The sequence below is a fragment of the Vulpes vulpes genome, chromosome 2 (assembly GCF_048418805.1).
Source record: "Vulpes vulpes isolate BD-2025 chromosome 2, VulVul3, whole genome shotgun sequence".
In the NCBI taxonomy this organism is placed as follows: Eukaryota; Metazoa; Chordata; class Mammalia; order Carnivora; family Canidae; genus Vulpes; species Vulpes vulpes.
The window spans coordinates 9,384,856-9,395,583 of NC_132781.1; the positions used below are offsets into that span (position 1 = coordinate 9,384,856).

At 38.1% G+C, this 10,728-nt stretch overlaps 1 pseudogene; it reads left to right on the plus strand.

Annotated features, from left to right (window-relative positions):
• Nucleotides 1-3,800: 3,800 nt before the first annotated feature.
• LOC112920956 (U4 spliceosomal RNA) lies at nt 3,801-3,906 on the plus strand (annotated as a pseudogene).
• Nucleotides 3,907-10,728: the final 6,822 nt, after the last annotated feature.

Genomic DNA, 10,728 nt, shown 5'->3' on the forward strand with positions numbered 1-10,728 from the left:
GGACTGTGAGGGAATAATTTTTTGCTGTTTTTAAACCACCCAATTTGTGGTATTTTGTTATAGCAGCTCTAAGAAACTAGTACATTTGGTCAACCCATGGGGAGAGAAAACTGTCATCTAGTTTAAATCAGAACACATCTTCTGTGCCTCTACTTGGGTTCTTTTTACTCCCCACCCCCCATACATCCCAGAAAGTCACAACCAGATCCTCTCCATTACAGACTTTTTAAAAGTTTCCTGAAAGCCTGTCTCCCTACCCTGCCTCCTTCCACCCTCCCCTTCTCTCCTCTGTTGGCATGGCCATGAGCAACTCCAGGAGAATATGTCCGTGAAGCTTCTGTGAGAGCCAGTTTGGACATAGAAAACTAGCTCCTGTGTCATCTACTCTCCCTGATCAATACTAATTTCTCTCCTATTGTGACTTCACAACAACCTTTTGTCACATTCTGCCTTAAGCTGCAGCTAGTTGCACAAAAACTTTGCATTCCTCCCATAACTGATCGAAACTCTTCTCTTAGGGGCACCTGGGTGGCTCAGTCGGTTAAGCGTCTGCCTTCAGTTCAGGTCATCATTTTAGGGTCCTGGGATTCAGCCCCACATGAAGCTCCCTGCTCAGCAGGACATCTGTTTCTTCCTCTGTCCTTCCCCCAGGCTCGTGCACTCTCTCTCTCTCTCTCTCTCTCTCTCAAATAAAATAAATAAAATCTTCAAAAAAAAAAAAAAAGCCTCTCCTCTTAAAGTCAGGCACCAGCTTTCATTCTGTTTGTATACAACACAATGCCTTCAGTAATAAATTCATTCAATACCATTTATTTCCAGCCCACAATATAGTGAGAACATTTCAAAGTACTTAGTTGGTGTTTGGTCAACATGCCTTGGATCAAAATGAATGATATCTGAAGCTTTACTTTTTTTTTTTTTTTTTTAATTTTAACCTGTTGAAAAATGAGCCTAGACCTTTCTTTGCTTTCACTTACCTACCCTTCTGGTTAAATTATTTGATATCAGACACCGCTGACACCCCTCCCTTTTCTTTGAAACAGGAAACAACGCCAAGAATACATTAATCTAAACCCACTACACTTCTAAATCTCAAAGAACAGAGAGCAAAGGAAGCTGGAAAGAGGCCAGAGTGACCAACTTTATTCCCTCATTCTCTACTGTACCCCTCCCCATGTCTAATCTTCCCTACCCTACTAGGTGGTTTAGGAATTTTATCCATTCTTCAGACTAGAAGAGGAAGTGGGGGCTGGAACTACGTGTATACACATTGTTGAAAAGGCTTTCTGTGGATTTGGGGGACTGAGCTAGAGTATCATTTGTATAAAGCAGCCAGAGCCTCTACTCTGAAAACGAAGGTCCACACTCATTCTCTGGCATGAATCCTATCAGCAGAAGCCAAGACCAAGAAATCACTAATCTCTCCACACAGGGAGGCTAGTAAACAGGGCAGACCCTGAGTTCTGCCAACAGGAAGAAGCATATAAGCTGAACACGTTGCCGAAAAGGGGAGGCTTCCACGTTAATCACTGAAGCTTTTAAGAGACTAAATCAGATTCAAGAGCCGTCAGTCTCCTGCAGAATGTCAGTGGCAGGGAAGTTGGCCTCCGAGGGCTGAGATGTTAGATCGGTTGTTCTGACGTTCTCATTTACAGCAGATTCCTTGAGGACCTTGTCCACTCATCAGATAACCAGACCCAACCTCAGACACTCCGTCAGGATCTCTGATGGGGCCTGCACATCTGTATAGTAAATCACTATAAGCTGCCCCCATGGTTCTGATGCATGGCCAAGGTGGCACCGCTTCTTGCTGGCTCACACACCTTCTGACCTTACTACCTGTTGACCTCGGGCCAGTTCCTTGAATTCTGATCCAGTTCTCTCATCTCTAAAATAGAGATGATTGTGGCCCCTTATCCCAGGTCTATCATGAGAATTGAATAAAAGAGTGCAGGTAAAGGGCCAAGCAGCATGACCGTCACACAGCAAGTGCTCGGGAAACGTCTGTGCTTACCATCACCCCTGCACAAGAGGCTCACTGCCTGATGGATACTGGTGGATGCCAAATGCCCCTCAACACTTTCATCAGAAATTCTGCATTATTCATTCCCATGGTAAATCTCCATCGCTCTATCAGCCACTTCCTGAAAGGGATAAATATGATGTCTTGTTAATATTACTTTTATTTGTCGAAATACTCTTCGCCTGTTTGATCCTCAGGAAGTTATCATCACCAATGATTTGATGAGTGTACTGAGAGGCATTTTTAGGTGCTGAGCAAGAGAAAAGCAAATATGAGTGCTTCTCCGCTGTTCTGAGATCAAAGAGCCCGAGTGACATGACCACGGCCCTGGAGAAAATGCCAAATGCCACCCTGCTGATAAGGCTGCTGGGCCACCTTCTCTTCTACCTGTGTGCCTCCCTGCACACCTGCTCCGGCTCTCTGCTGATGAGGAATATTTAGACATGTCTAAGAATTGTTTTATGATTCCAGTAGTCATCGTTTCCTTGGTGACTCCAGTCTACACCTGGAACACTCAGTGTTTTTTGTCTTTTGTTTGTAAAATCAAGGAACCTTACTTTCCTTGGAGGCTTCTGATCAAGAGATTGAAATCATAAAAATGGAGAAACTTCGTGAAATAGGCTGTTGTTTGCATTATTGAATTCCAGGCCCCCTCAGTTATTAAAAGAGCTACTCTGCCGAGTTTCCTGGACCAGGAAGTCCCAGGCTACCATAGGCACTTACTCAGTGACCAAAGGGGATCCTGTACCTTTTTGCGTGTGCACACATGCCCTGAACCTATACCCACAGACCTCTCTCCTATGGTCTTCTGTCAATCTGTTGGCTAGGATTTGGAAATGGACTGGGGAAAGCTCCATCATTTAGAAATAATTAGTACATTTACTAGGAATTCCTAAATCACACTGGCTGCAAGAGGGTGGAGCATTTTGTTTCCTGTAAGAGCTTTAACAAAGCAATTTACTGCCATCCTTTGATAAGAAAATGCTGTACAGGATTTAGAGCTTTGTCAGATCTGAGTATCACAGATTCCAGCTCTGTAAAGGTTGCTTTTTTTTTTTTAAGATTTAATTTATTCATTCATGAGAGACAGAGAGAGAGAGAGGCAGAGACACAGGCAAAGGGGAGAAGCAGGCTCCATGCAGGGAGCCTGATGCAGGACTCGATCCCAGGACCCCGGGATCACACCCTGAGCCAAAGGCAGATGTTCAACCACTGAGCCACCCAGGCATCTCTGAAAAGATTTTAAAAAATAGTTGCACTGTGTACTCTATGCCCTCCCAAAAAAGTATTTTGTGTTTTCCCAGTGACTATGAATTTTTTTTGTTTATTTTTCTCAACTATCAGTTTGATTAAAATTAAGTTCCATGACAAATATACAGAAATCTAAAGTAAGAAGAGGCTTATTCAGTGTGTATCTTTGAGTATCATGATGAGTGCCTCAAAAACAATATTGAAATTTCACTGTCACACTTACGTACATGTGACTCACATAACTTCCTTTTTACTATTATTTACTTAATGGGAAAAAAAATCATTGTCTCATCATATCTAGGGATGTATGTTGACATTTATTAATTTGAAAGCCTAACATAATATTTAAATATATAATTTTATCGGGAAAAATTCTGAATGATTGTATTAAAGCATGGTATTTTCTCAAAGGAAAATGCATAAAAAATATTCATCCCCCTATGTCTCCAGAAATCATCTACAGTAATGATACCCAACAGATCAAAAATGCAAGCCGCATGTGTAATGTTAAAATTTCTGATAGCCAAGCTTTGCGCAGTGGCAGTATCATAGCCAATGAGGTTTATCCAAGGCGCGATTATTGCTAATTGAAAATTTCTGATAGCCCAAATTTTTAAAGATGAAAAGGAACAAGCAAGATCAAATCTTAATGTTTTCTTTAACCTGATATGTTCTAAATGTCATCATTTAAACATGTAATCAATATTTTAAAAATCACTAACAGACTATATTACATTCTTATTTTTTTATTCTATCTTTGAAATCTGGGGTGTATTCCATGCATACAGAATGTCTCACTTTTACGAGCCATGCTGGGGTAGTGGCTACTCTACTGAGCAGTGTAGATCTAAAGATTTTTTTTTTTAAAGGAAAAAAGTAAGAAAGGCAGAGAAAGTCAAAATTATGACAAGACATTATATATATAGAGAGAAGACATTGATCATTTTGGCCTTATTCTTAAGTCTCCAGGAATAAGACACAGAGAATGAACTCATTGATGATTATTAACCAATCTATGAAATACAGCTCTGCTTCAAGTGGGTGAAAGGCACATTTTCTCTGACTTACTATTTCAAAAAATAAATTAGTAAACCTACTTCCTCTGCCACTATTAGCGTGACTTTGTAGATTTAAATAGAAAAGCAATCAGGACAAAACAGCAAGGATTTCTTGAGAATGTACTTTAGGCTCCGCACTTTGTTAATAGCTGTGAGACATTCAAAAACATTCAACGTGTTTGCTATGCAGCAAGTGTGGTGTAGTGGAAGGAGCCAGATAGGCCTGGGTTTGAATTTTGGTCAAATACTCTGTTCAACTTAATGGATTAATATAAAATAGATTTAATAATACCAGCCTTAGAGTGTCTGACGCTATAAATGAGACCAAGTACCTATGGCAGTGCCTACCTTACAGCAGCACTTCCCTGAGGCAAACTTCATTTTATCTCTTTGACTCTATTCCATAATAAGTTATAGTCTACTTTTTGACTCTAGGAGAGATGATGTGTCTTGAATAATCCTCAAGCAAGGCAAGCTAGCCTTTAATTAAAAGTTTACTTGTGTAAAGCACAATTTAAGAACCATAGAAAGGTAAGGATGAGAATTGAAGGCTGCCTGAATGAAATGGGGTTTGAGCTTTCTTCAATCATCCAGAAAATCTGGAAATGGGGGAAGAAAATTGCAGACAGGAAGATTAAAGTGGGCAGCCCGGGTGGCTCAGCGTTTTAGCACTGCCTTCGGCCCAGGGTGTGATCCTGGAGACCCGGGATCAAGTCCCACGTCAGTCTCCCTGCATGGAGCCTGCTTCTCTCTCTGCCTGTGTCTCTGTGCCTCTCTCTCTCTTTCTGTGTCTCTCATGAATAAATAAATAAAATCTTAAAGAAAAAAAAGGAAGATTAAAGCAATGGAAAAAATAAATAAATAAAGCAATGGTACCCAAGTAGTGTATGTGGTGGAGTGATCAACTAAGCCAGTTTGCTTGGAATTGAAAAGGTCCACTGGATTTTTCAGTGCTAAAACCAGAGCAGTCCTGGCCAAACTGAGATGTTTGGTCCCTCTAGCAAGGGATAAAGAGAAGCTAGGAGTTCAGCTTGATGGTGATGAAATGTTCATGTTTTGAGACTAACAGAAAATGAAATTAATTGGTTAGATGGGGCAAGGTTTTGATGGGTCTTGGACACAAGTAGAGGGATATGAAAAACAACATGAGAGACTATCTGTAAACAGAATTAATGAATGTGAAGGAACACTGGCCGATGAGTCAAAAGAATTGGATTTTAGTTCTGATCTACTGCCAACTCTGATCCTCCCACAACTTTTACCTAAGTGACTGTTGTCACGCTTATAAATGAGAAGGCTACGGCAGATGACCTCTATAGCATTGTGTGGCTGGCCTCTATTGTGATTCTGTTGGAGATAAGAAATCATAAAAGGCTTTTGACCATATTGATCATACTGGTGGTCCAAGATGAGTCTGAAAGATATATATGCAGTTTAGAAGTTTTCTCTATCACCTTGGAAACTTATACTCTCTCCGATACTATTACTCAGAAGTCTTCTAGTGACATGAACTGATAATATGTACTTCCATTCCTTCTATTAAGAATGAGATAAACCTGTAGGCAGTGGGTGTCTGAATTATCGGGAGATAATGTCCAAGATCCAGTTGAGTCGAGATCACTTTTTTCATCACTTCCAAAACATGAAATGTGTTAAAAAAAAAGATACAATGATTTCCAAGAATTCAAAAGGAAGATGACAGACTAGGCTACATCCATGAGCATCTCCCTGAATATATACTTTCATGAGTTACTACCTCCCTAACAGAGCTCCAAGCTAGAATTTTCAGTGTTGCTTTCAAAAGGAAGTTTTGATATCAGAAACTAGAAACAGAAAAGGAACAACCAAAAATGGGAAAATGAGTGTGAAAACTCTAAGACATACTCTCTAGAGCCAAATGACTCAGGCTTTATCTTGTCTGAATTCACTTCCTTTCTACTTATAGCTAACCATGAGACTTTTAGCTAGTATCTCCCAAGTAAGAAGCTTATCCATTGGCTTCCTCCCGCTAGATCCCATTGGCAGACACTCAATGCTAAATTTAGTGTTTATAACCAATAAACGTTTAATGTTAGACTTCAGCTTCTTGCCAGAATACAAGTATCATTATACATCTTTCATGGAAGGAAGAAAAAAAAATAGTACTTTGGAAATTCAATCAATGAGAGTATCCACGCAAAAGAATGATGGATCATATCCTACCTGTTTAAGGGAAAAAGGAAGAAACATCTTAATTACGCTAATGGCTTAAACTTTTTTATGTAATTGCAAGCCTAAAGTTTTTCTTTGCTGCTAATTTTGTATGAAACATATTCGTGCTAAATATTCCCTTACCATACACCTAGAGATGTTTATTTACACAGATGCAGGGTATTTGAATTTAGAGGGAGAGGGTCATTGAAGCCAGAACTCAAGGCCAACCCCTCTCCAACAGTAATTTGTGGGTTTTCCTACATTTAGTGGTTACAAAGGAGCCTTAGACTCTGTTGGTCATGACCAATACTGCACCATTATTTTATATGAAATTTTAGAAAAAAGAATCCTTACTCTCACAACCCAATAAATATTTTAACTCACTTTAGGTGAGTATATGGGTGGTGGTAAGGAAGGGGTGGAGGTAATCTGGGTGGTGTCACATAAATGAGACCAAATTCCCACAGAAGGGAACTGGGTGTCCAGTTTCTTTATCTGAGCCATGAAAACAAACTTGTGTCTGAGTGTCAAATAAAATAAAGTAGTAATAAATTAGGCAACGAGCCAAATTTAGAATCGATTTCCTTTTTTGTTTTGTTACATGAAAACCTTTATGTAAACATATTTGAACAAAAACAAGATATCCACTTGTATGCACAATGTGTAATTTATATAACAAAATCTATGTGAGTTTCTGCAAACAGAAACATTCATGCAGATACTGTTCATATGGAGAGTCATAAAAAAAGAAGGAAATATTGATCAAGAAAAAAAGGATGAGCAGGGAAATGTGGATTTGCAGGATGTTTGAAAGTATGATTTGAAAGGCAGCCTAGCATTTTGATCTTTCACCCATTATTTTCTTTCTCCTCCACCACTAGCTGAATATCCTAAGAAAATAAGGCTAGATATAAAAACAAAACAAAACAAAACTTAAAATGATATCAGTGTCTGATTAAAAACAAAACTGGGGGAGAAGACCAAGAAAATAAATATGATTAGGCAAATAACTCTGACACATATGTGGTGAAAGAAAATCCATTTTATTGGGAGGGTAGCTTGATCGAGGACCTGATTTAATCATTAACTTTAATATTCCCTTCTTAAAAATATAGCTGTAAAACAATATTCAATGAATATGTGGGTGGAAAAGCAATAATATATTTAATTTCATATGCAAGCTAAAATATCCATGACTTTTTAGGTGTTTTCTGTAGAATCCCAGCAGAGAGAACAACTTTGGGAATCTATGCATGAAGACGACAATGATTTATCAAAATTTTGATTTGGGGTTGATATAGTAGGTGTAATATTTTAGCCTCTTTTTAAGAAATTGAGTGTTTCGTTCCATGGCTCAAGCATTCAGAAGCTACATGGCTAATTTTATGGATGAAATAAGCATATTCAGTTTCACTCATTTGCTTTCAATGTACAGAAATAATTTTATTTCCAAGGTTCTGTCACTAACTCTTTCCCCTTAGCTAAGAAGTAAAAATAATATATTGTTATAATTGGCATTCAGTTGTAGCTTTTTTAGAGCTCATAATATTAATTTGATTTGACTAAAACAAAGCTTTCTCAACTGGAGATTCTGTTGGAGTTGGGGTAACAAAAAGATGAGAGAGCTAATAAACATTCATATCTAAGATATACCAGGATGAAAAATTCTAAAATATTTACAACTAGAAATATTGAAAACCTATTCCTTACCCTCAAGTGAATCTCTTACACTTAACTGCAGGATGGAGAGAAATAGTGTCGCTGGAAAGAAAAAAAAAAAAAGAAGAAGAGATGAGATTATGTATGTGGACAATTGCTTGGAGCTAAAGAGAGTATAATAGTTTTTATAAGGGGCACTTGGGTGGTTCAGTGGTTGAGTGTCTGCCTTTGGCTCAGATCATGATTCCAGGGTACAGGATCGAGTCCCAGTTCGGGCTTCTTGCAGGAAGCTGCTTCTCCCTCTGCCTGTGTCTCTGCCTTTCTCACTGTGTGTCTCTCAGGAAATAAATAAATTTAAAATCTTAAAAAAAAAAAAAAAGTCCTTATAAAATAACAAAATATATCTTGACTCTACATGATGATGTCTAGCAGCATGCAAATGAGCTGTAATTATGTATCTGTTTCTACCCCTTCTCCCTATTTCTTACCAATAACCACCTTAGAATCTTGGTAGTCCTATATTGATGTGGGAGGTTCCACCTGACTTTCTACCTTGGAAAGACTTTGGGACTGGACTTCCGACCCAGTGAACACCCTTCCCTGCCCCCTTGTGGTTGCCAAAGTTACAGACCAGGTTTGCCAGTGTAGGTAAATCCCATCAGCACTGTATCACGGTACTTTTCTTTGTAGCTATCTCGGTTCCAGCTTTCCCATAAATTTTGGCACGGTCACTCCTTAATATCTTGTCAGTGCTGCTATGTGCTGACAAGTGTTTCAGCAGCAGAGCAAGTAGAGTACAGAAATAAACCCACTGGTATATGGACTCTTGATATATGACAAGATGACCTGACCAATTACTTAGAAAAGAGCAATTAGCACTGAAAAAGCACTGAGCCACTGGTCTGCCCTTGGAAAATAATGAAACTATCTCTCTGTTTTACACCATTTATAACAAGTCGTGGCAGATGGATTAAGATTTAAATGTAGATTTCTGTTTCTAGTAATAGGCTAAGTCGTTGAGACCAAATCTCTTGCTGAAAGCAGATATTAATGAAATGGATTTTATACTAGTGATACTTTTTGAGTTAAAGAGTCACTTCATAGTGATTAAAGATTTAATTCATTAGAAAAATGTAGCAACTCCAGATGTATGTGGACTAAATGACATGGCTTTAAGCTACAAACATGCATGGATACAGAATAAAACTAGCTAACAGAAAAATGAGCAAATTCATAATTAAAGTGAGGGGTTTTGGCTTATCTCTTTGGTAATTGCCTTAATATTGGAAATAGTTCAGCTCTTTGAAATTGATCTTCAGATTTATGCAATCCCAATAAAAATACCATTTTTTCCCCTGTGGTAGACCTTGACGAGCACATTTTCAAATTTTCATGAAATCGCAACAGATCATAAATAATTAAGAACTCTTAATGAAGGACATGTGGGAGAACTTTCCCTTCCTAATATCAAACCTCATTTTAAAGCTATAGTAATTAAAATAAGGTGGAATTTACACAGAGATAAACATATAGATCAATGCAAAAGTATTTGGCAGCTCAGCAATAGACCATATATACATATATACACACTTAATGGATGGCAGAGGTGGCACAGCAAAAGGATAGAAAATACACACTTAAAGATGCTTTGTATTTTTTTTATTTTTTAATTCCAGACTTTCAGAAATGTTGAAATATCAGAACTTTCCCAAATAGCCTTCAGTCAAATTCTCCAAATGTTAACATTATTTAACACACATGCACACTCACTCACCCCCAGAACGAATCACACACAAAGGGATAGGACTCCATTCATAGAAGCTCAAAGACAGATAAAAATAAACACTGTCACTTAAAGGGACACACGTAGGTGATGAACCATGAAGAAAATGGAAATGATTTTAATATAAATCTGGATGGCAGTTACCTCGACAGGCAAGATGGTCCTAGAAGGGAACCTGAGTCTCCCGAGGGGATGATGATGTCATTTCTTTATTTGAGGGAAGTCAATGTTATATTTACTTAATCATATGTGGTTCACATTATGATACATCTATTTTATTCATGTTTCCATGTACAGTACATTTCACAATAAAATGAAAAAAACCCACATTTAAACCAAGAAGAGTAGAACTTCGAAAACTATGACTGATTTTTATCAATTCTTTAATAACCTACGGGTAAAATCTACTCCATCGATGATATCTTTTATCAGTAAATATCACACTTAAGATTTTATCACAGGAGCCCTTCTGGTCTCAAGTGTTTTAGAGATAATTATTCACTGATAATAGTGGAGTGCCTATTTGCCATGTTATTTATCAAAGTTAAATAAACAATTACTCATATCTTGGCTAGACAGGTGTTGAAAAAAATACGTAAGACAGGTTTTGGCCTGGAAAAATAATCTTAACAGATAAACATAATATCAGTGACTTAGTGAGAAACTAGTTAAAGGTAAGACATAAGGAACACCTACAAAATCTTCACCAGGCCCCTGACCTCCCAGTTCCTCACCCAAATCCTCTGCCATCTTGTGACTGT